The sequence below is a fragment of the Geotrypetes seraphini genome, chromosome 4, assembly GCF_902459505.1.
Source record: "Geotrypetes seraphini chromosome 4, aGeoSer1.1, whole genome shotgun sequence".
Taxonomy (NCBI): domain Eukaryota; kingdom Metazoa; phylum Chordata; class Amphibia; order Gymnophiona; family Dermophiidae; genus Geotrypetes; species Geotrypetes seraphini.
In genome coordinates, this window is record NC_047087.1 from 18243224 (window position 1) to 18267941 (window position 24718).

General features: G+C 41.5%; 1 long non-coding RNA gene across 1 annotated transcript; it reads right to left on the bottom strand.

The window, feature by feature from the left end:
* Window positions 1-915: 915 nt before the first annotated feature.
* On the bottom strand, window positions 916-24709 carry LOC117359824. Its single transcript, XR_004539311.1, has 3 exons — window positions 24457-24709; window positions 4518-4679; window positions 916-1238 (listed from the first exon to the last, which is right to left on the bottom strand). It is a non-coding gene; the product is annotated as an uncharacterized LOC117359824 (long non-coding RNA).
* Window positions 24710-24718: the final 9 nt, after the last annotated feature.

Sequence of the window (24718 nt, forward strand, 5' to 3'; positions counted from 1 at the left end):
AACTACAATAGAGCAAACACCGAAAAGAGGCACTGGAGATGTCAAATCCAACTAGTGGTCACAATGTCTTTTATTAATGGTTAACACAATGAAACAATGATGAAATTCTAAAAATGCTAAAACAAACAAAGCATTTTTAGGATTTCATCATTGTTTCATGCTGTTAACCATGAATAAAAGACATTGTGACCACCAGTTGGATTTGACATCTCCAGTGCCTCTTTTCGCTGTTCGCTCTAGCACTGTAGCCATGCTTCTGTCTATGATTAATTATATTAATTTAATTTAAACTAAACTAAAACTTAGCTTTATTTACCGGGTCATCAACCAAAGGAAGCTCAACACGGTTAACAATAATTAATAAAACTATATCAAAAGTTGCAAAGGGAATTAATTTTTAAAATATTTTGCAAATAGGAAAGTTTTTAGAGATTTGCAGAAGACTTGGAAAGGACTAGGACATTGCTTATTAGGATTTTATCAAGCTTATTAGGATTTTATATACCGCCTATCAAGGTTATCTAAGCGGTTTTTACAATCAGGTAATCAAGCATTTTTCCCTCTCTGTCCTGGTGGGCTCACAATCTATCTAACATACCTGGGGATATGGAGGATTAAGTGACTTGCCCAGGGTCACAAGGAGCAGCGCGGGGTTTGAACCCACAACCCCAGGGTGCTGAGGCTGTAGATCCAACCACTGCGCCACACACTCCTCAAGGTTAAAGGAAGTTCATTCCATAGTTGAGAAAATTTAAAAACCAAAGAAAGACGAAAATTCTTGATTCCTTTCCTAGAAGGGAGGGAAAGCTTAAATTGTTGAATATCTCTCGCATAGGAAAATCTGTAAACGTTCCATGATAGAGGAACAAAAGGAGCAAAAATACCATATAAAATCTTAAAAATAATACTTACACATTTCAATTTATAAAATGGTTTTATAAAATCTTGTAACAACCCTTATGAAGAATAAGCATTCAAGGCAGTTTACAATAATAATGAGATCTATTATTAAATGTCATACAGGTTGCCAGAACTTTGGTCTCTGTGCCTTCATCCTTGAATGTTGAGTTCAGATTCACTGATAGGTCATAGAATTTATTCCAGTTTCCTTATATTCTCTCTTTTGTTAAGATTACCTTACTTGGGTTCTGTGACTCTGGCTGCTTTTGAGACCTAATCATCGGAGTCTCTTTTGATCTCATTCGTTGCTTAAACTCACAAGTCCTCTGTCATAGGCTCTGAGAAATTGAATTAAAATTTTTTTTAAAAAGAGTTCTTAATTTTCTATTTCATTTTTATCAATACTTTTAAAATTTCTTACCCTCCGTTTGTATTTTCCTTTTATGTATCCTTTACTATACTTATTGTAGTTCTCCCTACTTTCCTTATGTATTGGTATGTCATGTCCGTGTGTGTTGTTTTTAGTTAATAATTAAGACTCTATTTTAATTGTAAATTGCTTTGAATTAATGATATTGCGATACATCTAAATTTTAATAAAACTTGAAACTTCCTCTACTACAGTCTTGCCAGCTGCCACCTCTTGAAGTCACAATCCTTTGTAATAACAGAAAAGGAAATAGCATATGGGAGATGTAACAATTTTGCAATGTCAGTATATGGCAAATACTACAGGACATTAAATGGAATGTGATGTAGTAAGCAAGGGGCTTCTTCTTCCTTCTCTCCTAGAGAACAGAAGGGGAAATAACAGCGATCAGAGAATAAACTGTGACAACTGAAGTTTCACATCTGGACGTGGTGTGGATATCTCCTATTTACAAAATATTTTTTCTTTGAAATGACTAAGAAATCAAAGAGTATGTAATTTGGAAGCGGTGGGGAGACCAAGAAAATCCAGCCTGCTTTCAGAGGTTTCTAATGGCAAATCTGCTGAATCTCCCCTAAGAAAGGGGAATGCTTTGGGTGGCTCATAAATCTTGTTACAAGTTTTGTGTTGAACTATGTCTTCTTTTTCTTCTAAGAATAACTAGAGAAGGGAATGTGGATGCTGATGTTTAAGATTTCATATAGCTCCACTTTGGACACCTACTGAGAAAACATAATGCATTTACCTGCTTGAAACTACCCTTTTTTCCTCAACCACACAGCCTTTGTGCTGCCTGTTTATTGATCTGTGGACATAACAGAGAAACTGGAAGGCTCAGCATAGATTTCTGCCTCCTTAGGGAAGAAACCTTATGTGCAAAGTATTTTTGATACCAAAAGGGAACAAGAGGGCATCTGAGCAAGATGCGTGACAGTAAGCTCCTGTCCACTTATTAAGCATTTGTATTACTGTATATCTCTGCTTTTTACATGGATAAGAAGGTCAAAATCCAGCTCTAGCTTTGGAGGTTGTCCAGCACTGAAGTAGGCAACTCTGGAATGTTTTGGGATCCAAATGTGGGAGGAGATTGCAATCACTTTGTTCGGGCCCTCTGGATCCACAATGAACTGCAGCATGAAAGGAACCTTGCTTAGCCCGAACCCTATTTTTTTTCCAGTTTAAATGGTATCTTGCTGACCAATTTTGTACTCTAGTTCAGGCATGTCCAACTTCGAAAAGGTCGTGATCTACTTTTTCCGGCCAAAAGTGCCAGTGATCTACCACCATGAAAATTAAGTTTCAAATTAAATTTTAACCCAATAAAGTTGGAGGATTCTCTCCCCCCTCTCCCCCCATTTTTAATGACCCTTCTGCCATTTACTTGGATGTGATCAGCTGTTAAGCAAATTAAGCAAAAACAAAACAGAGACGCAAAGATCCAGTACGAACTGCAAGGGGAAATGGAAAGTACATTTTTTCTTACAGTTTTATTGAGTAATAACTTTCTTTAACTGTCTTAATAACTTTCTTTAACTTTTATTGAGTAATTTAGGTCGAGTATTGATCCAGGCTGATCTTGCACAATCTTTAATATTTCACTCTTGCTCATTAGTGAGATGTCTGAGCCTGCATTTCATCCACCAGCTTTTTGAAGTTGGGTGAATATTGCGTTAGGGCCCGTCCTGGAGATGTTCATCTGTCATGTTGGAACGTTGTGTACTCTATCATTTTCAGATGGGAAAACGCAGATTCACACAAATAAGTTGAACTGAAACAGGAATACACAGCTTCGCTGCATCTTCTCAAGTTTGGAAATTTGTCCCTAGGCACTAAATTCCAAAACAATTCTTGCTCAGCACAGTTCTTGAGAAAAATGTCATTTATAAAGGTTAATATTTCGTTTTCAAGAGATGGTTTAGCTTGTTCAATGAGTAATTTTTACTGATAGCAGCTGAAGTTTCTTTAAAGTCTACATCTACTTTGAATGGGTATGACAAGTACTCCACAACTGTTCCAATTTTTTGGAAGTCAGAGAATCTATTTTCAAATTATCAGAACAGATTTCTGTCACATATGAGGGCTGTTCAAAAAGTATCAGACCTTAATTTTTTTTGTGTAAACAAATAAAGCTAGGGAGGCGTGGTTTGGTGCACGTATGTAGGCAACCCTAATTCACATGCTTGAATTTTTTCCCGCCTACAGACCACCAATGAGTGAGGAAGTGTAAGTGAGTGCCGTCTGATTTTCGTTTAACAAAATGACAGAAAAAGTTGAACAATGCTATTGCATTAAATTTTGTGTAAAGCTTGGTGATTCCCAAGTGGAAACAATCCGCTAGATTCAACAGATCTTCGGGGACAAAGCAATGGGCACCACACAGATAAAGGAGTGGTACAACCGCTTCAGAGATGGCCGCACATCAGTGGAGAGTGAAGCACATTCTGGTAGGCCCTCAAAGTCATGCTGACCGTATTCTTTGACTCCAGTGGTATGGTTCATCACGAGTACGCACCACACAGCACAACTATTATCAAGGGGTACTACCAAGAGGTTCTGTGTCGCCTTTGTAATGCTGCGACACACAAATGGCCAGACCTGTGGACAGTGGGCAATTGGCAGCTCCATCACGATAACGCACCTGCCCATTCTTCACATTTGATATGGAGTTTCCTGGCCAAACACAACACACCTGTGATTCCTCAGGCTCTCTACTCTCCCGACATGGCTCCGTGTGACTTCTGGCTTTTCCCCAAGCTGAAAATGCCCTTGTACATTCAAACATTCAAGAGACCTCTTAGCATTCTTGCTGTTCTCAATTGTTGCCACATCATTGCAGTGACACGATTCACTATCTATGGTTTTGGGTATCCACGGTAGGTCTTGGAATGTATCACCAATAGATATGGGGGGACTACTGTACTGTCGGCAATACTTGGAGGTGATATGTGGTTATAACTAAGATTCCATCATGTTTGGTTGCCTATATGGGTCGCATGATGAAGACTTGACAAACAGTGTTTAAGCATGGGTAACTGGAACCGCATAAAGGAGGTGGGGGAGGGCATGGCTCTGGCCACTTTATTAAGTACAATGGATGGACCGTATGGGTCTTTATCTGCCATCATTTGAGTAATTAGGTGCATAGTTATAGAATAGCTAATTGAATGCGTAAAGCAAATTTACTCACCTGTAGCAGGTGTTCTCTGAGAATAGCAAGACATGCATTCTCACATATGGGTGATGTCGTCCAGAGAAGCCTAGTGCAGATGTGACCCAGCATTCTGTAACTTTAGGAAGCCTTTGGCAACATCTCACTGTGCATGCATGAACATGCGGGACCATACAACTCCTAGGAGAGGCAGAAAGGGATGTGAGAATACATATTTTGCTGTCCTTGGAAAATATATTGATAATATCATTTGGCAGGGCGCAGTAGCAGAACTTAAGGACTGTCATGTTTGGTTAAATCAATTAGATAATAACCTGAAGTTCCAGATGTATTACAATAACAGTGTTCCATTCCTAGATATTCAGATAAACTATCATGATGGTAATTCTCAAGTGACATATATAGAAAACCCACTGACATCAATAAGCTGTTATCAGAACGTCCACAGTAGGTCTTTAAAATCTAACCTCCCCTACAGCCAGTTTTTGAGGCTGAAGACATTATGCCCAGACCCTAGGATATACAGGAAGAAATCAAATAATGTGAAGAACAGATTTAGGGAAAGGGCTATCCTGAAAAATGAATTAGGTGCTATCAGAGAGCAGCAATGATAAATAAAAGTTAACTTTATGTCTAATCTAATCTAAACCTTAGGTTTGTATACCGCATCATCTCTACATTCGTAAAGCTGGTTTTAAAAGTAACAAAATTATATGCACAAATACCCTTTACACCTATGTCCAAAGATGATTAGATTGTAAGCTCTACTGAGCATGGACTGTCTCTTGAATGTTTTAATATGCAGTGCTATAGAAATGATAGGTAGCAGTAGCATATAGTCAAAAAAACTTAAGCAGCATTGGCAGGTTGTGAAAAGTTTGGATCACTTTTCTACAAAGGATTTGTTTGCTTATAAGAGAGCGGAATTTAGGGGACATGCTAGTACCTTCAGCGCTTCCACAACTATACGCTAAAGATAAGAACTTGCCAAAAGGACATTTTAAATGTGGTAGTTGTTCCATTTGCAGGTGTTAACATGAAAATCAAGATTGCTATTCCTTCAAAACTGGAGTGAAATATGACCTTGCTTCTCCAATTGTAAAATGGGGATGCAATCTATGGCATAATATGGAAAGAATAAGAGTGCCATCGAGAGACAGTTAAAACCTCCCCACCAGTGGACCCCACTTAAAAAAGGACATTCTTTTCAGTACAGGTTCTGTGAACTTGCAATTCCAAGATCATCATGGAAATGCAGTGATGTAACATAGAAGATGACGGCAGAAAAGGGCTACAGCCCATCAAGTCTGCCCACTCTGCTTACCCACCCCCTGTCTATGCCCTAATGACCCAATTTCCTTATCTTGACCCTCGTAGGGATCCCACATGGGTATCCCATTTCTTCTTAAAGTCTGGCACGCTGTCTGCCTCGATCACCTGCACTGGAAGCTTGTTCCAATGATCAACCACTCTCTCTGTGAAGAAATACTTTCTGGTGTCGCCATGAAATTTTCCGCCCCTGAGTTTGAGCAGGTGCCCTCTTGTGGCTGAGGGTCCCTTGAGAAAGAAAATATCATCTTCCACTTCGACACGTCCCGTGAGGTACTTAAATGTTTCGATCATGTCTCCCCTCTCCCTATGTTCCTCGAGAGTGTAGAGCTGCAATTTGTTCAGTCTCTCTTCGTACGAGAGACCCTTGAGCCCCGAGATCATCCTGGTGGCCGTCCGTTGAACCGATTCAATTCTGCGCACATCTTTACTGTAATGTGGCCTCCAGAATTGCACACAGTACTCCAGATGAGGTCTCACCATGGCCCTGTACAACGGCATTATGACTTCAGGCTTTCGGCTGACGAAACTTCTATTGATACAACCCATTATCTGCCTTGCCTTAGATGAAGCCTTCTCCACTTGATTGGCAGTTTTCATGTCTGCACTGATGATTACTCCTAAATCTCGTTCTGCCGAAGTCCTAGTTAAAGTTTCTCCGTTCAAGAAGTACGTCCTGCATGGATTTCCGCTTCCGAAGTGCATGACCTTACATTTCTTAGCATTGAAGCCTAGCTGCCAGATTGAGGACCAACTTTCCAATGTAAGCAGGTCTTGCGCCATATAATTCTGTAAACTGCATTCACTTACTATATTACATAGTTTGGCGTCATCGACGAATAGTGTTATTTTACCTTGAAGCCCTTGAGTCAGATCCCCTATGAATATGTTGAAAAGGAGTGGACCCAGGACCGAGCCCTGCGGCACTCCACTGGTCACCTCCGATGTTTTAGAGAGGGTACCATTAACCACCACCCTCTGAAGTCTACCACTCAGCCATCATTGACCCATGCAGTTAGTGTCTCTCCTAACCCCATCGATTCCATCTTGCTTAGCAGCCTGCGGTGTGGGACACTGTCAAAAGCTTTACTGAAGTCCAGGTACACGACGTCCAAAGACTCTCCCAAGTCTAACTTTACCCAATCAAAGAAGCTGATGAGATTGGATTGGCAGGACCTACCCTTGGTGAATCCATGCTGACTGGGATCCCGAAGATTCCCTTCATTCAAGATCGTGTCCAATTTGCTTTTAATTAGTGTTTCCATGAGTTTGCACACTATTGATGTGAGACTCACCGGTCTATAATTCGCAGCCTCTGCCCTGCAACCCTTTTTATGCAGAGGAACGACATTAGCTAATTTCCAGTCCAGGGGAACTTTCCCCTTACTTAGGGAGAGATTGAATAGCTCAGCCAACGGTTTCGCCAGGACATCGCTCAATTCTCTGAGCACTCTTGGGTGCAAATTGTCTGGTCCCATGGCTTTGTTCACCTTGAGTCTTGCCAGTTCACTAGATAGCTTACTGCGGAAAACTGAACAAAGATTTAACAGATGTTTTAGTCATTATGATTTTTAGACATCTATGTTTGAGTTATTTATGGTTTTATTTATTTTATTAGTTATGATTTTAAACATAAGAACATAAGCAATGCCTCCGCTGGGTCAGACCCGAGGTCCATCGTGCGGTGGCCCAACAGGTCCAGGACCTGTGCAGTAGCCCTCTATCTATACCCCTCTATCCCTTTTTCCAGCAGGAAATTGTCCAATCTTTCTTGAACTCCAGTACCGTACTCTGTCCTATTACGCCCTCTGGAAGCGCATTCCAGGTGTCCACTACACGTTGGGTAAAGAAGAACTTCCTAGCATTCGTTTTGAATCTGTCCCCTTTCAACTTTTCCAAATGCCCTCTTGTTCTTGTACTTTTTGTTTTTTTATGCTCCTGCTGCAGCCCTTATGAGGGTGAAATATGGCTGTGTTGGGGTTTTAGTATTTTATTTATGAAGTGATCAATCCTCTATAATAAAACCCTAAGCGCGTATGCGCACTTAGGATGCCATGATCCCTGCCACATTGTTGTGTGCTTCCGTGGCCGCATTCCATTTGCAGCACTTGGGGCAGCCTGTGGCGTGGTTTGGGTGGTTTGCGGCACGTGCACATGCTTGGGGCGGCTTGCGGTGCATGGAGTGGATTGAGCAACGGTTTGTCTCAGCAACGGCAGGAGTTTGTCATGCAGGTGCTGCGAGGTGCCCTATACTGGTCTCGATGCTCATAGGCTCCCTGCGTTAAAAACCGCTATTGCAGTTTAGTAAAAGAGGGTCATAGTGCAAAATATAGACAGCAGATATAAATTCTCAAATCAGACACATTTTGATCACTAAATTGAAAATAAAATCATTTTTCCTACCTTTGTTGTCTGGCGATTTCATGAGTTTCTGGTTGCAATTTATTCTTCTGACTGTGCATCCAATATTTCTTCCCTTCTTTCAACCTCCTGTATGCTTCCTCTCCTCCAGACCTCATTCCCTTCCCCAATTTTTTCTTTCTTTCACCCTGTCTTTTTCCGGTCCTTTTATTCAGATAATGATAGAAACTAGTCTAACAACAGGATTTATACCGAAAGAATGGAAAGAGGCAGTCATTCGTCCAATTATAAAACACACAAAAGAATCAATTGCAACTGAATCAAATTACCGACCCATAGCCAATCTTCCCTTTCTTGCTAAATTAATAGAAAAAGTTGTCTTTAATCACGTAACCAACTTTATAGAAAAAACTCATATATTACATCCCAATCAGACAGGCTTTAGGTCAAACCATTCAACCGAACTTTCCATGATAGGACTTACAACCAATATCCAATATCACCTGGATCACCATAAATCTGTCCTTCCGGTTTCACTTGACTTATCTGCTGCATTTGACACTATAGAGCATCATTTATTTATCAAAAGACTGTCTTCAGTTGGCATTTCCGACCAAGTATTAAATTGGTTTAAATCATACTTTCAAGGTCGGTCAGCTAAAGGAGAGACTGGAAGCCCTGAATATGTATACCCTAGAGGAAAGGAGAGACAGGGGAGATATGATTCAGACGTTCAAATACTTAAAGGGTATTAATGTAGAACAAAATCTTTTCCAGAAAAAGAAAAATGGTAAAACCAGAGGACATAATTTGAGGTTGAGGGGTGGTAGATTCAGGGGCAATGTTAGGAAATTCTACTTTACGGAGAGGGTGGTGGATGCCTGGAATGCGCTCCCGAGAGAGGTGGTGGAGAGTAAAACTGTGACTGAGTTCAAAGAAGCGTGGGATGAACACAGAAGATTTAGAATCAGAAAACAATATTAAATATTGAACTAGGCCAGTTACTGGGCAGACTTGTACGGTCTGTGTCTGTGTATGGCCGTTTGGTGGAGGATGGGCAGGGGAGGGCTTCAATGGCTGGGAGGGTGTAGATGGGCTGGAGTAAGTCTTAACAGAGATTTCGGCAGTTGGAACACAAGCATAGTACCGGGTAAAGCTTTGGATTCTAGCCCAGAAATAGCTAAGAAGAAAAAAAAAAAATTTAAATTGAATCAGGTTGGGCAGACTGGATGGACCATTCGGATCTTTATCTGCCGTCATCTACTATGTTACTATGTTAACAATTCATCATCGAATAACTACACCAATTCTTATGGGATACCTCAAGGCTCAATTCTGTTCCCACTTTTATTTAACATCTTTTTATCACCTCTCTTAACCCTCAGTCTATTGGATTTTCTTCTTTTGCATATGCAGATGATATCCAACTCCTGTACCCTCTAAATACAGCAGACCCCAATGAGATAACAAATATAAATAAGTTAAAACAAATAAGCCAATGGCTTAATAATAATAATAATTTTATTCTTATATACTGCCAAAGCCATAGTAGTTCGAGGCGGTTTACAATAAGAAGAGCTGGACAATCAGCGAAGAAGGTACAAAGAAGGTTTAAAGTACATGAAGCGGATACAGGAATAAGAGAGCAGGAACCTGCTGCAAACAATCAGCGAGAGAGGGGCACTGGACAGACATCAATACAAGTAGGCCGAGAGAAGAGCAGGAATGAGAGATCGTGGTAAAAATCAGAGTGAGTAAAGTGATAGGACAAAGGGAGCAATTAGGATACAAATTGGTTGAACAAGTTTGTTTTTACTAGTTTTCTAAAACTTAGATAGGAGGAAGAGTGCGTTATAAAGGAGCTCAGCCAGTTGTTCATTTGGCCTGCTTGGAAAGCAAGTGTTCTGATAGGTATCTTTTGTATTGGCAGACCTTTATTGATGGATGGGTGAACATGTGGACTCTGCGTGTAGATCTGCTGGGGCAGTCCAAGTTGAAATGTGCAACCAGGTATTTGGGGGCCGAGCCAAGTATAGATTTAAAACAAAGACAGGCAAATTTGAACAAGACTCTTGCCTCCAGGAGCAACCAGTGAAGTTTTTGGTAATAAGGGGTTATGTGGTCCAATTTTTTTATGCCAAAATTCAGTCCGACGGCTGAGTTTTGGATGATTCGGAGTCTTTGAGTAGTTTTCTTGAAAGATCCCTGATAAATGATGTTGCAGTAGTTGAGTAAGTTTATGGAAGCTTGTACCAATAGACGGAATGAGGTTGGATCGAAGTACTTTCTGATGGTTCTTAGTTTCCATAGAGTCGAGAAGCCTTTTTTAAGCAATAGCTCAGTGTGCGCCTCAAGAGTAAGGTGACGGTCCAGGGTAACTCCCAGAAATTTTATGGAGTGGACAATAGGATAGACTTGTCCATTCAAGGAAATTGAAGAGCCTTTGAGTTTGTCATTCGGGCTAGCTAGGAAGAATTTGTTTTTTTCTGAGTTGAGTTTCAGTTTGAATTGGGCCATCCATTGATCGATTTGTTTTAAGGATAATATGTTGGCCCTGAACGCAACAAAATCTTCAGTAATGTTTTTTCCATGGAAAATGATCTTAAATTTTCATCGCAGATACTCCTAGATAATTTCCCACTCCAAATAGTAACAAGAACAAAAATACTGGGAGTGATATTAAATCAGGAACTTTCTTATCATGATCAGATTAGTTCAGTGGTTAAAAACTGTTTTTATAAGTTACGTCTCATTAGATCCTTATCAAAAGTTCTAAAATCAGCTCTTAATATTCTCATTCACTCATTAATTAATTCTAGACTTGACTATTGCAACACATTATATCATGGTATAACCCAAAAAGAAATAAGAAGATTACTGATAATACAAAATACAGCATTAAAAATTATTACTAATTAAAAAAAAAATGACCACGTCACACCACTTCTACAAACAGCACACTGGTTACCAATTACACATAGAATAACTTTTACAATTATATTGTTAACATTTACAATTCAACAAGCTAATGCTCCAGTATTCTTGGATCATCTCTAGATACCGTATTCTCCATTCAGGGCACTTAGATCAACAGAACAGCATTTACTGACTATCCCTTCCTTAAGAGTAATAGGGTCCAGGAGATGTACTATTTTCTTGGTTATAGCACCCCAGCTCTGGAACAATTTACCAATTTACTTACGCAATGAATCTTCTTTAGAAAAATGTTAAAGTTCTTTAAAAAGTTTCTTGTATAAGGATGCATTTGAGATATAGATAGTATAACTTACCAATCATTAAATCTCATGATCTAAAACTTAAATTTTTATTAGACCTACGCATAGGTCGCAAACTTTTCTTCCTTCTTTTCTATGCTTATCTTTGCTCTTATATCTTTTCTTGTTACCCACCAGATGTGCTTTTCCCTAAATGTTTCTTCACTTTCTTTAAAGATTGTAGTTCATCCCCCTCACCTTCTGTACCAGTTATTTATTTGTACGTATATACTTTGTATTTAATTGTATAAAACTGTTTTGTTTTGTCCCCTATTTTTAAAATGTTGTAAGCATTGAAGTATTTGACATTGCGTGTACAACAAACCTTCATAAAACGTAAAACTTGAATATTGCCACTAAAGGCATAAATGCTGTCTCTACTTTCGCTCCTTCCTAAGATTGACCCTTTCTTAATATAGATAAAAATTGGCCATTCAGAGAGTTAAGCGCTGAACATGCACACTTAGGTAAGTTAAATATATAGCCACCGGCCAACAAATGCACTTTGAACGTCATGGGTTCTAAGCTATTTTGACACTCTAGGTCTGTGAGAAAAACGCTTTGCACAACTGGCTCTTTAATACTTAGTCAACAGATGCTCATTTAACTCGGACTCACAGATTAGCCACAAATATTTCTAGATCTTTGTGTGGGTTTCACTGTGTTAACCAGTTTTTGGTGTCCAAAAAAGGCGTCGCTTTTATGAAGGAAGTTCTAAAATTGCCTCAAAATAAAAAAAAAAAAAATCTTGCATGCTACTATTCTCAGGGTGGAAAGCTCAATGAGAAGCCTCTTCATTTCAAAAGATGTACACTGGCGTAAAGCGTTAACCTTTGCCCAAGGAGCTCCAATTCCCAGGGGTTGGTCAATAGTCAACGTTTTGAGACCCCAGCGAGGTTTGCTGGCAGGGTGTTATCCCTCAAATTATTTAGTTTTCTTATTCTCAGCCAAAAGGCCATGAAGGGACAGTCCTCAGTTAGACTTGTGCTTCCCAATATTTTCAAATGGGGGGGGGCCAGAACAATACATTTACACCAATACACGTACACACTACCCTAACAGCATCTCAGCTAGTTTCAACCCCCACCTACCTCTTCCATCAGTTAGCCTCTATCCCAGCCCCTCCAAGCAACCTCTCATTTAATTCCTCTCTAATCTTCCTGGAAAGTTAATGCTGGCACAGCTTCTCCGTTTTCTTCCAGCAGGTTTGAGCCACATCGTGCCCCAACACCTGCCCATGAGATTATGGACTTTTAGGCATCACATACTCCAACTCAGTGAAAGACAAGAAAACAGAACATTAGTTCTGGAGGCAGCACCAAGTCAAGCTTCCAGAGAACGTGGGAGAAGAGTGCATTGAGGCAGAAAACTTCATGCACTGTTGATTGTAAGACATGGGGCCAGGGGTGGCTTCAGTAAAGAGCACTGGCACAGAAAATGCATTTAATCTTGTCCAAAACGCAGTAACTGTTAACTACTGCAGGAGAAATTAAGTTTCTCTCTACTACTGCTACTTATCACTTATAGAGCGCTGAAAGGCATATGCAGCACTGTACATTTTGAGCCTCTGTCTTGAGCCTTGAAATGATCTCTGGACCGAAGGTGAAAATGCCTAGAGCTACAAAAATTTCCTCAAATTGATCCCCTAGGGACCCTTGGTCTGCTCTCTGGAAAAGACTTGGGCTTACGATCCTGCACGCTGGCCATAAGATCAGCCCTTTATGAAAGAGCAATTGACCCTTAAAAGGCAACTTGCTCAGTGTTCTTTAAAGGAAGAATCTCCTGCCCATTGTCTGATCCAAAGCATCCTAAGGGCAGAAATAGCATATGCAGAAATCTTGCTCAGGACCCTACACAGATCATAAAGGGTATCTGCCATATAATCCACTCCTGACATCAGAAACTGGGGAGAAGTGTTGACATCTGCAACCAGAGCCTGACGTAAACTAGAGTGGCAAGCACATATGACATATAACACTGCTGCAGCTGCCTTCAACCCCAATGCCGTGGCCTCAAACTATCTCTTAATGACAAAATCCAGCCTATGGTTCTGTGCATCTTTCCATATATCACTACTCCTTCACTGGGGAGGAAGGAATTCTTAGTGACCTGCACCACCAGCGAATCCACCTTTGGTAGAATAAACAGCTGATGAAACTCAGTGGCCGCAGGGTAAAGTTTTGTCATGGCCTTAGCCACCCTAATAGGATGGAACATATACGATCCTCAACTAGCCATTCATCGTAAATCTGGCATGAATCTTTTGTATTTTGGCCAGAGGAGTCCATCTAGATCTGTTTTGAGGCATGTAAGGCTTTCATTTCGTAGAAACATGATAGCATATAAAAGCCAAATGGCCCATCCAGTCAGCCCATCCACAGTGATCTCTTTCTCCAAGAGATCCCACGTGCCTATCCCGTGCACTCTTGAATTCAGAGTGTCTTTATCTCTACCACCTCTTCTGGGAGACTGTTCCAAGCATCTACCACCCTTTCTATAAAAAAGTATTTCCTTACATTACTCCTGAGTCTAATCACCTCTTAACTTCATCCTATGCCCTCTCATTTCAGAGCTTCCTTTCAAATGAAAGAGAGTTGACTCATACGCATTTACATTACGTAGGTATTTAAATATCTCTATCTTATCTCTCCTCTCCCGTCTTTCCTCCAAAGTATACAGACTGAGTTCTTTAAGTCTGTCCCCATACGTCTTATGAAGAAGACAATGCACCATTTTAGTAGCCTTCCTTTGGACACATTCCATCCTTTTTAATTATTTTTGAAGGTGCAGTTTCCAGCATTGCACACAATATTCTAAATGAGGTCTCACCAGTCTTATACAGGGGCATCAATACCTCCTTTTTCCTACTAGCCATACCTCTCTTTATGCACCCTAGCATCCTTCTAGCTTTCACTGTCAAATTTTCAACCTGTTTTGCCACCTTAAGATCATCACATACAATCATAACCAAGTCCCGCTCTTCTGTCATGCACATAAGTTCTTCATCCTCTAAACTATACTTTTCCCTCGGGTTTTTGCAGCCCAAATGCATGACCTTGCATTTCTTAGCATTAAATTTTAGCTGCCAAATTTTAGACCATTCTTCAAGCTTTGCTAGGTCTTTCTTCATGTTATTCACAAAACTGGGAAATCCAAGATGGCTACCGTGGCAGCAATTTTAGCACCAAAAATGCCCCATGGGATCTAAATAAGGGGTCAAAAAAATCAAGGGAATAAGATTTTAGCGGTGAGGGATCCTATCTCTAGAAACCTTTAAAATTCACTTTTAAAGACCCCCTCCCTCCCTCTTTCTCTCATAGGCTGTCACAGCCATGCTGAAACTGGGAGCCATACAAAACCAGTAGTGAGCCTTGCTCCCAAGAGAATGGTCCCTGTGATCTCACACTGTTAATGCAAGCTGCCTCTTGGCTATAGACTACTTGCCTTTAGAGTGTGTGTTCTGTGGCCAATGCCCCAAAAGTGGGAGCCTCTGCAGCACTGAAATGCCTCCCGATTGGATAAAAAAAAACCCAACCAAAATTAAAAGAAAAATAAAGACGAGCTGAACAGACAGGCTCTTACCATCTCAGGTGTAGAGAGTAAAACTGAGGATTTACAGGACAACCTAGTGATGAGAGGCAGAGCAGAAAAATGCTAATAAGGCTCTCCACACCAGATCTCACAATCAGATGGTCACTATCCACCTGTTCTAGATGATGTGTCTATTGTACTAGAATTCCAGGATTGCCCAAGGTTAACAATAGAAGACCACATGCAATTCACAGGAAAACATGTTACTAGAATTTGTAATGTCCATGTTTTTATGAAAACTTTCAGGGGGTAGCTGTGATAGTCTGGGGTAGAAAAAGAAAGAGGCATAGTGGGGCTATATAAAATTAACCAATTTATGGGGGCAAACATCAAGAAAGTGAACCTGCTGCATACACTGTTCTAGGCTCGGGTAGTATTATATTACTTAATTCTAATTCAATAATGCCCGCAATACACAGAAATACAAACTCTAATAGTATATCTGTGCATTATAACTGATATGCAGAAACGGAGCATCCTTTTTAGTTTCCTACAATACGCGCTGCTGCCACTCAGTGGACTAAAGAACAACTTGCAAGCCAGCTCACAAATCTGAATATACTGTACTTTCTTCAGTAGTAGTTGAAAAAGCTGCTTCCCTGTACCTGGAAGGCACACAATCTAATTTTTGCACCCGAGGCAATGGAGAATTAAATGACTTGCCCAAGATTACAAGAAACAGCAGTGGGATTTAGCTTAAAATCTTATTTATAATAATTTAACAACAAAAAAAGTAATCACTAATAATAAAACCTAAGCGCACTCCTACCTGCGTGATCAGTAGCTCCATGGCTGGCAGAGAAATGTTAGAGTCGGTTCAGTGGTTTACAACGAGTGCACGGGTGGCGGTTTACTGTGTGCCAGTTGCCCATGATAAAAAAAGGTAGGTGGGAGAAGGGGCACAATAAACAGACACACACACACACTGAAAGACAGGTAGGTGGGAATGAAAGACACACACACAGAAGGGCTACTGCTGGACAGTGGAGAGGTAAAAGGAAGGGAGAAGGGCTACTGCTGGACAGGAGGAGCAGAGAAGGAGTGCTGTTGGACAGTGGAGAGGTAAAAGGAAGGGAGAAGGGCTGCTGCTGGACAGGGGGAGCAGGGAAGGGGTGCTGCTGGACAGTGGAGAGGTAAAAGGAAGGTAGAAGGGCTGCTGCTGGACAGGGGGAGCAGGGAAGGGGTGCTGCTGGACAGTGGAGAGGTAAAAGTAAGGTAGAAGGGCTGCTGCTGAACAGGGGGAGCAGGGAAGGGGTGCTGCTGGACAGTGGAGAGGTAAAAGGAAGGTAGAAGGGCTGCTGCTGGACAGGGGGAGCAAGGAAGGGGTGCTGCTGGACAGTGGAGAGGTAAAAGTAAGGTAGAAGGGCTGCTGCTGGACAGAGGGAGCAGGGAAGGGGTGCTGCTGGACATGGGAGAGATAAAAGGAAGGGAGGGTTACTGCTGGACAGGAGGAGCAGGCAAGGGGTGGTGGTGGACAGCCGAGGAGAGAGAAAGACAGACAGCGGCCAAGGAGAGAAAGAAAGAAAGACAGACATCTATTTTAGCACCTGTTAATGTAATGGGGGAGAGTGTGGCGCAGTGATTAAAGCTACAGCCTCAGCACCCTGAGGTTGTGGGTTCAAACCCACGCTGCTCCTTGTGACGCTGGGCAAGTCATTTAATCCCCCCATTGCCCCAGGTATGTTAGCTAGATTGTGAGCCCGCTGGGACAGACAGGGAAAACTGCTTGAGTACCTGAATAAATGCATGTAAACTGTTCTGAGCTCCCCTGGGAGAACAGTATAGAAAATTGAATAAATAAATTAAATTTAAATTAAATTAAAGACTAGTTTATAATAATTTAACAACAAAAAAAAAGCACTCAAGAAACAAACAATCCACATCTTGAGAGAAGAAAAGAGCATTAAATACATATAACTAATAACAAAAATGGAAATTAGAGAGTAATAGAGTTAATTGAGGAGTGGGAGTTCTTGTTGTTATTGATGGTAAAGATTGTGGGTATGGATAGAGTTGAACCCCAATTTGTTATCTCTGTTTTATAGTTCGCAGTGTTCTATTTTGTTTCTCTGTTTTATACTCAATAAAAATTTAAACACTTAAAAAATGGAAATTAAAATCAAGTAGCCCCCAAAGCCAAAATTATAGGGGCAACTTTTACAAAGCCACAGTAACGGTGCTGTTGCGGTAAATGCACTGAAGCCCAACAGAATTGAATTGGCTTTGGTGCATTTATCATGGCAGCATCGCTACCACGGCTTTGTAGATGGGGCTCTAGGTTTAAGTCAGTGGTCTCAAACTCAAACCCTTTGCAGGGCCACATTTTGGATTTGTAGGTACTTGGAGGGCTGCAGAAAAAATAGTTAATATCTTATTAAAGAAATTACAAATTTCCATGAGGTAAAACTCTTTATAGTTTATAAATCTTTCCCCCCCGAAGGCCTGCATGTTCCCCCCTTCTTTGCAATCTTAGTTTCAACTAATTATCACAGCCTGCAGAGAGGATTGCCAGTGCTGTAGCGTTCCTTGCAGGCTGCCATGGGCCTCTGCATCATGTTCCCTCTGCCACGATCCCGCCTCTCTTCTTGATGTCAGGGGCAGGATCGTGGCAGAGGGAACGTGCTGCTGAGGATGATGGCAGCCTGCAAGGAACACTACAGCACTGGTGATCCTCTGCAGGCTGCGGTAATTAGCTGAAGGTAAGAGCAGGAGGCCAGGGGGAAGCCGGAGGACGCTGCAAAGAGTGGGCAGCACTAGTTCAGACAACAGTAGCATAGACTGCGGGCCGCAAAATAGTACCTGGCGAGCCGCATGTGGCCCCCGGGCCGCGAGTTTGAGACCACTGGTTTAAGCTGTCTGTGTCTATTTTGAGTGGCTCTAGATACATTAGGAAATAGCTGGAGTTTCCCTCCCCCCCAAAAAAATCTTTCTTCTAACTCACACCCTTTCAATGGGTCAAGGTGTTACTTTCAAATAGATCCCTGTCTCTGGAAGATTTACAATCTAAGGGGTACTTTTACTAAGCTACAATAAAAAGAAAAAGGTTTTTAACATGATCTTATTTGGTTGTTTCCTGCACACTAAAGCCATTTTTACTGTGGCTGAAAAATGGCTAATTTCCTATTTTTTGCATTAATGGTTATGCGCTAATGTTGCAATTAGCCACAGCCATTTTTTAAAATTACCATGTGAGCCAGGGGTATTGATTTGGGGGCGGCCCGAGGGTGGACTGGGAAAGCTAAGAATGTCCTCTCAATTGTTCTGCTGTTGTTGCACTCTCCTTCCACTGCTGCTATTGTCATTGATGCCCTCTACCACCAGCTGAAAGTTCCCTGCTGGAGCCCAGCTCACACAGCCTGAGCAACAGAAGTTGGCAGGCTGCTCTAACACCCAGCACATCTGCTTATGCACAGTTCAAATATGTGAACTGAGCATGCATAGAAGTACTGGGTGTCAGAGGCTGGAACGGCCTGACAAAATATGCTGCTCAGACTAGGTTCTGGTAGAGAAACTTAGGCTGGCAGGACTTGAGCACCCCCCGTCCACCATTTTGTTGGAGGGCTCTCCCCCAATAACTACTAGGGCATATCAATTTTAAGGACAGATTTTTAATTTTTCCAAACTATACAGTTTTGCATGCTGAATCTAAATGTCTTTAGAAACTGCTTAGGGTGAGTCTTACCTGCATCAAATCAGTTAAAATACACTTCTCCCTCCGTATTCGCGGTGATAGGGGATTAACAGAACCGCAAATACAGAAAAACCGCAAACAACTTTTTCATATGTTATTCGCAGTTTTCTATTAAAAACCATCGAGAATATGGTGAAACCGCGAATAACATGGTGGGAGACCTGGCCTGTTCCTGAAGGAGAGGCAAAACACGGTGAAGAAAGTGCCGGGAATCAGCGATTTTCTCTGTAAACGCTTGGAATCCGCGATTTCTCTATGCAAGCTGATGTAATTTGGAGGGAGGATCCAGCAAGCTAAAAACCACGAATAATTGAAACCGCGATTGCTGAAACCGCAAATACGGAGGGAGAAGCATATGTAGAAATGGGGCAATATTTATTTGAAAGCAAAAAGTCTAACCTACAACTATAGTCACATAATTGTCTTTAAAATGTCATTTATAATCATGTGAAAAAATTAGGACACCCCATGAAATATTCAGTTCTTTCTTAAGAAATGTTCACATATCGATGTCCAATCTTTTTTTTAATTTATCTCTGGAAAAGAAAGTGATGTCATTGCAGGTGACCAACAAAATTTTCCTTGATTTACTCATGAAACAAAAGATATCCACAAAAATGTGTATTCTAACTGAGGAATAAATTAGGACCCCCCACCCACATATCCTCCCACTTAATGTGGCTCAAATCACACACAGGTGCATCACATCAGGTGCACATGATTAGAACATCGTTACTTAGCATTTTGAAGAAGGTTTGCCCTACTTAAACCTGATTCGGCAGTGGGTTCTTTACTCCCGCCATTGTTTTCAACTCTCTGGACCATGCCTTCAAGCTAAGTCTGCTATTTTGTTCTAGGAGTCGGCTGGGGGACTTTTGGAGCACTCTGCTCTGTCTTTATTGTAGCACTAAAGATTGTGATTTATTATTATCACTTTATTACTTTTCTCACTTGATTGATTTGAGCACACAGAAGGGATTCAGTGATGGTGTGCAGGTGGAGGTTATGTAATCTTCACCAGTGTGTGTAAGCACATGTTTGAGTTCTTTCCGTACCCTGGGAAGTATACTATCTGGTCCAGGTGATTTATCACTCCTTAACTTGTCAAATTGGCTTAGTACATCTTCCAGTTTCACCGAGATTTCTTTAACTTCCTGTATGTTGAACATACATATTTATAGACATGTGCAGTTCTATACTTTTGCCTAACTGTTTTTGCATTGGTTGTAATTTTCACATTATAAAATTAAAATATTGGAACTTAAAAAACTAAACTAAACTAAACCTTAGGTTTGTATACAGCGCCATCTCCGCACGCGCAGAGCTCGGCACGGTTTACAGAATTAAGAGGAAAGGAACTACAATGAAGGATAAAGGAGAGGGACTAAGAGGAAAGAGAGGGACAGAATACTGGAGAATGGGAGGTGATTAGATTTTTGCAAAGAGCCAAGTTTTCAGGTGGTCTTTTGCTTGTAGGGGGTGTGTGTTATTCCAACTGACTTCTGTTCAATTTATCATCTTACATATTTATACCAGGGACTTTTAAACCTATACTTTTCTTCTGTTTACACTTGTTTTGCATTTTCTTTGTAAATAAACCATTTCTATTTGCTGTGTGTGGCTAATCAGTATGAGAAAATTCTGGGGTCATAAGTTAGACATATTTGTTTCCCTAGACTTGGTGCCATTTTTTACACATCTAAGGTACACACACCAGTAGGAGGCAAGTCATAACTGATTTACTCTCACATTAGGATATCCACACATGCCATCACAGCTCAGCAAAGGAGAGGGGGGGGGAGGTGATAAAGGTGATGTTCATATTTATTGGCGATTTGCTATATCACTTAGGGGTCCTTTTATCAAGCTGCGGTAGGGGTTTAACAGGCGTAATACTGTGCGTTAAACCGCCTGCTGCGCTAGCCACTAACGCCTGCATTGAGCAGGCGTTAGTTTTTTAATCGGCCACAGGGGTTAGCGCGTGATGAAATGTCCGATGCGCTAACCCTGCTAGCACGGCTTGATAAAAGGAGCCCTTAATCTGGCACACAGGTCTAGGTAGATAGAACATTAAAACTTTACAGCAGTAAGAGTCTATAGCTGATAATGAGTGAGAAAACCAATGTGGAAATGAAATCCTTTAGTGATTGTTTCAGAACACTGGATAATTCTAATTTCAAATGTTTTGCTTTTATGTGTACAAACAGCTCCCTTAAATTAGTTTGACTGTGGAGATTGAATTGTGAAGAACAAAGACAACTGCAACCCCCCAATACTGAGAAATGTCATTTTCTGAAGACTGAACAAAAATGTATCCAATAGGAATCATGCAAGGCTTGTGCTTCTTTTACAGCCAGAGATGCCCTAGGGATAACCAGGATCCTCTGCAGCACTGAAAGCCTCTGACTAGATAATAAAAATTCCCAAAATAATAAAGATTAAACTCGAGCAGTACAGACAAGACAGACACCCTACTCCTCGCTTGTAGAGAGTAAGACTGAGGGGGTGGAGCTCATCCCAGAGTGATGGGAGGTGGAGCATGAAAACCAAAACAGTGGACTCTCTACAACCCTCATGGCTGAGGGTTTAACCCACCGATCAAGACTAAAGCTGCCCGATTCAATATGGCCTATAGAATTGATTTTTTTAATTCAATTTCAATGACACAGCTTTTTAAGTTTAAAGTTGAATCGATTTTTATTGTAAAATTAAACAAGCCAGATTAATACAGTGAAGAAGCCAGACTCTACATACAATGCAACACCACAGAAACAATAACACAGGTTACATTACATTACTGACTTCTATTCCACCTGTACCTTGCAGTTCTAAGCGGATTACATCAGAAGATAACTGGACGTTTCCAGGAAAAAAAAATTACAATTAAGGAGCTGGTTACATTATACAATTAAGGGGCTGGTTTCATAATAAAGTTTTGAGAAGAGGGTACAAGATAGGTAGAAAAATTAGGAAAACGTCAGATACTGTGCAAAATATGAAGATAGTAGATGTAAATTAGAAAAAAAACTGACAAATAAATCACTTTACAAATTAACAAACAGAAATAAAACAAAAATGGAAAATAAGAAAATACCATTTTATTGGGCTAATCCAGTTTTTAAAATTAGCTTTCAGAGGCCAAAACCTCTTCTTCGGGACAGTACAAGTACAAGGACAGTACAAGTATCGCTCGTGATTGGTATGCCAAGTTCAAAAATGGAGTCGGTAGATAAATGTTCCGACTCCTCAGTTTTTTGTACTTCTGACTCCGACTCCAGGTACCCGAAATTTCCTCTGACTCCGACTCCTCGACTCCACAGCCCTGCATGTGACAATGTTAATAAAAGTGCTTCTTGCTCTATTTTGTCGAATCCTTTTAGTATTTTAAAAGTCTATCATATCCCCTCGTAGTCTCCTCTTTTCGAGGGTGAACAATCCCAGTTTTCCGAGGCGTTCTTTGTAGCTCAAATTATCCATTCCTTTAACTAGTTTCGTGGCTCGCCTCTGTACCCTTTCTAGCAGGGTTATATTCTTCTTTAGGTATGGAGACCAATGCTGGATACAGTATTCCAAGTGTGGTCTGATCATTGCTCTGTAAAGCGGCAAAATGATGTCTGCCGATCTACTCGTGATTCCCTTCTTTATCATGCCCAACATCCTGTTTGCCTTCTTTGCCTATGCCATTCATTGAGCCGCCGGCTTAAGGGTCCTGTCTATGAGTACCCCCAGGTCCCTTTCTTGTTCGCTTTTGCCCAATATTACGCCTAACATTTTATATTCATGTTCCATGTTTTTCCTACCCAGGTGCATCACTTTGCATTTTTCTATGTTGAACTTCATCTACCACTTTTCCGCCCATTCCTCCAGCTGGTAGATTCTGGAGGTAGATTCTCCATTCTGGAGATCCTTGCTGTCCTTTTGTGACCCAACTGCCCGACATAGTTTTGTGTCATCTGCAAACTTGATTATATTACTTGTCGTTCCCTCTTCCAGGTCATTTATGAAGATATTGAATAAGATGGGCCCAAGAACCTAGCCCTGTGGTACACCGCTTGTCACCTTCTCCCAGTCCGAGAAATTCCCATTAATGCTTACCCTCTGCAATCTATTCTCCAGCCATTTGCCTATCCATCTGAGTACGTCCCCTTCTATTCCGTGGCCTAGTAGTTTCCTCATAAGCCACTTTATTTTCATTTTCTATTATCAATATTTTTTCTGCTTTAATCATCCTTTTCACTCTCTTCTTTCCATCCAGCATCTGCCCTCTCTCTTTTTTTCCTCAATTTGTGGATTTAGCATCTTTCCCACTCTTCTCTCATTTTTCTTTGCTCTTCCCTCTGGTCCTAGCATCTCTCTTTTCCTTCCTCCTTGACTTCAGCCTCTCCCACTGTTCCCCAATATAGGGTTACCAAATGTCTGGGAGTCCAGACAGCTTTTCAAAATCCGGCACTTTGTCTGGGTTTTCAAAAGCTTCTAGCAATGAGCAACGTCAGGATGGTATCTGCGCATGCAACATGGTGATAATGCACTTGACATCATTGCATCACACCAACGCATGTGCAGATGCCGTCCCGACGAGCAAACAGGTTAAGGGGTACTGGGCTGAGTGCAGAACAGGGTGTGACTAGGGCGGAATGGGACCTTATTTAATCTCCTTCCCTGCCTGCTCTGTATTAAGGCATCTTCCTCACCCCCACTGGAGATTACACCCTCCATTTGTGCCCCCCCCCCAGGCCATCTCCTTCCCTGCCTGCTCTGTATTAAGGCATCTTCCCCACCCCTACTGGAGATTACACCTTCCATTTGTATCCCCCCTTCCAGGCCATCTCCTTCCCTGCCTACTCTGTATTAAGGCATCTTCCCCACCGGAGATTACACCCTCCATTTGTGCCCCCCCAGGCCATCTCCTTCCCTGCCTGCTCTGTATTAAGGCATCTTCTCCACCCCCACTGGAGATTACACCCTCCATTTGTGCCCCCCATCCAGGCCATCTCTTTCCCTGCCTGCTCTGTAATAATAATAATAACAATTTATATACTGCAGGACCGTGAAGTTCTATGCGGTTTACAATGATTAAAAGATGCTACAAATGAAGTAGAATTAACAAAGTTAAAAGCTAGTGATTAACAGCTCTAGAGATCAGTTATTGTGGAATAAGATTGTACAGGTCAGTTGCCTAAATACTTCAGGAATACATATGTTTTTAGGTGTTTCCTAAATTCCCCATAAGTAGTAGGCATAAGCAATTGTTCTAGATCTTTACCCCATAATGCTTCCTGATGTGAGAAAAGATGCTGATGATGTCTTTTAAATTTGCATCCTTTAACGGGTGGGGAAACAAAATTTAAGCGTGAGCTTCTCTTATGTCTGTTGGTTGAGAAAGAGAAAAGGCCAGTTATGTATTTAGGGGCTAAACCGAATAGTACCTTAAAGCAAAAGCATCCAAACTTATTAAGGCATTTTCCCCACCCTAGGGTTACCAGATTTTCCGACCCCCCCCCCCCAGCCCCGCTCTTGCCGGGCAGGGAGGATCACCCAGTGAACCCAGCAAAAGACTGGAACTTCAAATGGCCGTACAGTCATTAAAACACAATGGCGAAAGTGAAGAATTCCACATGGCCTCGAGAAAGGTGGACGGTGCAGGCCGCTCTGCTCAACGCTTTTCTCCTGCAACCACTAATTTAGCAGCTCTGTCGCGGCGCCAACTCACGCGCAGCTGCATCACCAACCAACAGACAAACGAAGGCGGCAGGAAAAAGTCGCAGTCTGGAAAATAACAAGCGCCGGTTCTGGTAGCGCTCTAGAAATAATCATAATAGCAGTATTTTCCCGATTGCCCAGCCAGCGAGCCGTTACACTCCCCTCTACGCCGCAAACCTCCTCCGGCGCAGGCGCAACAGCTGAGAAAGCGCGCGAGAAACCGGATGCAGCGATTGGTCCGACAGTCTGTGACGCACCCCGCGAGGATATGC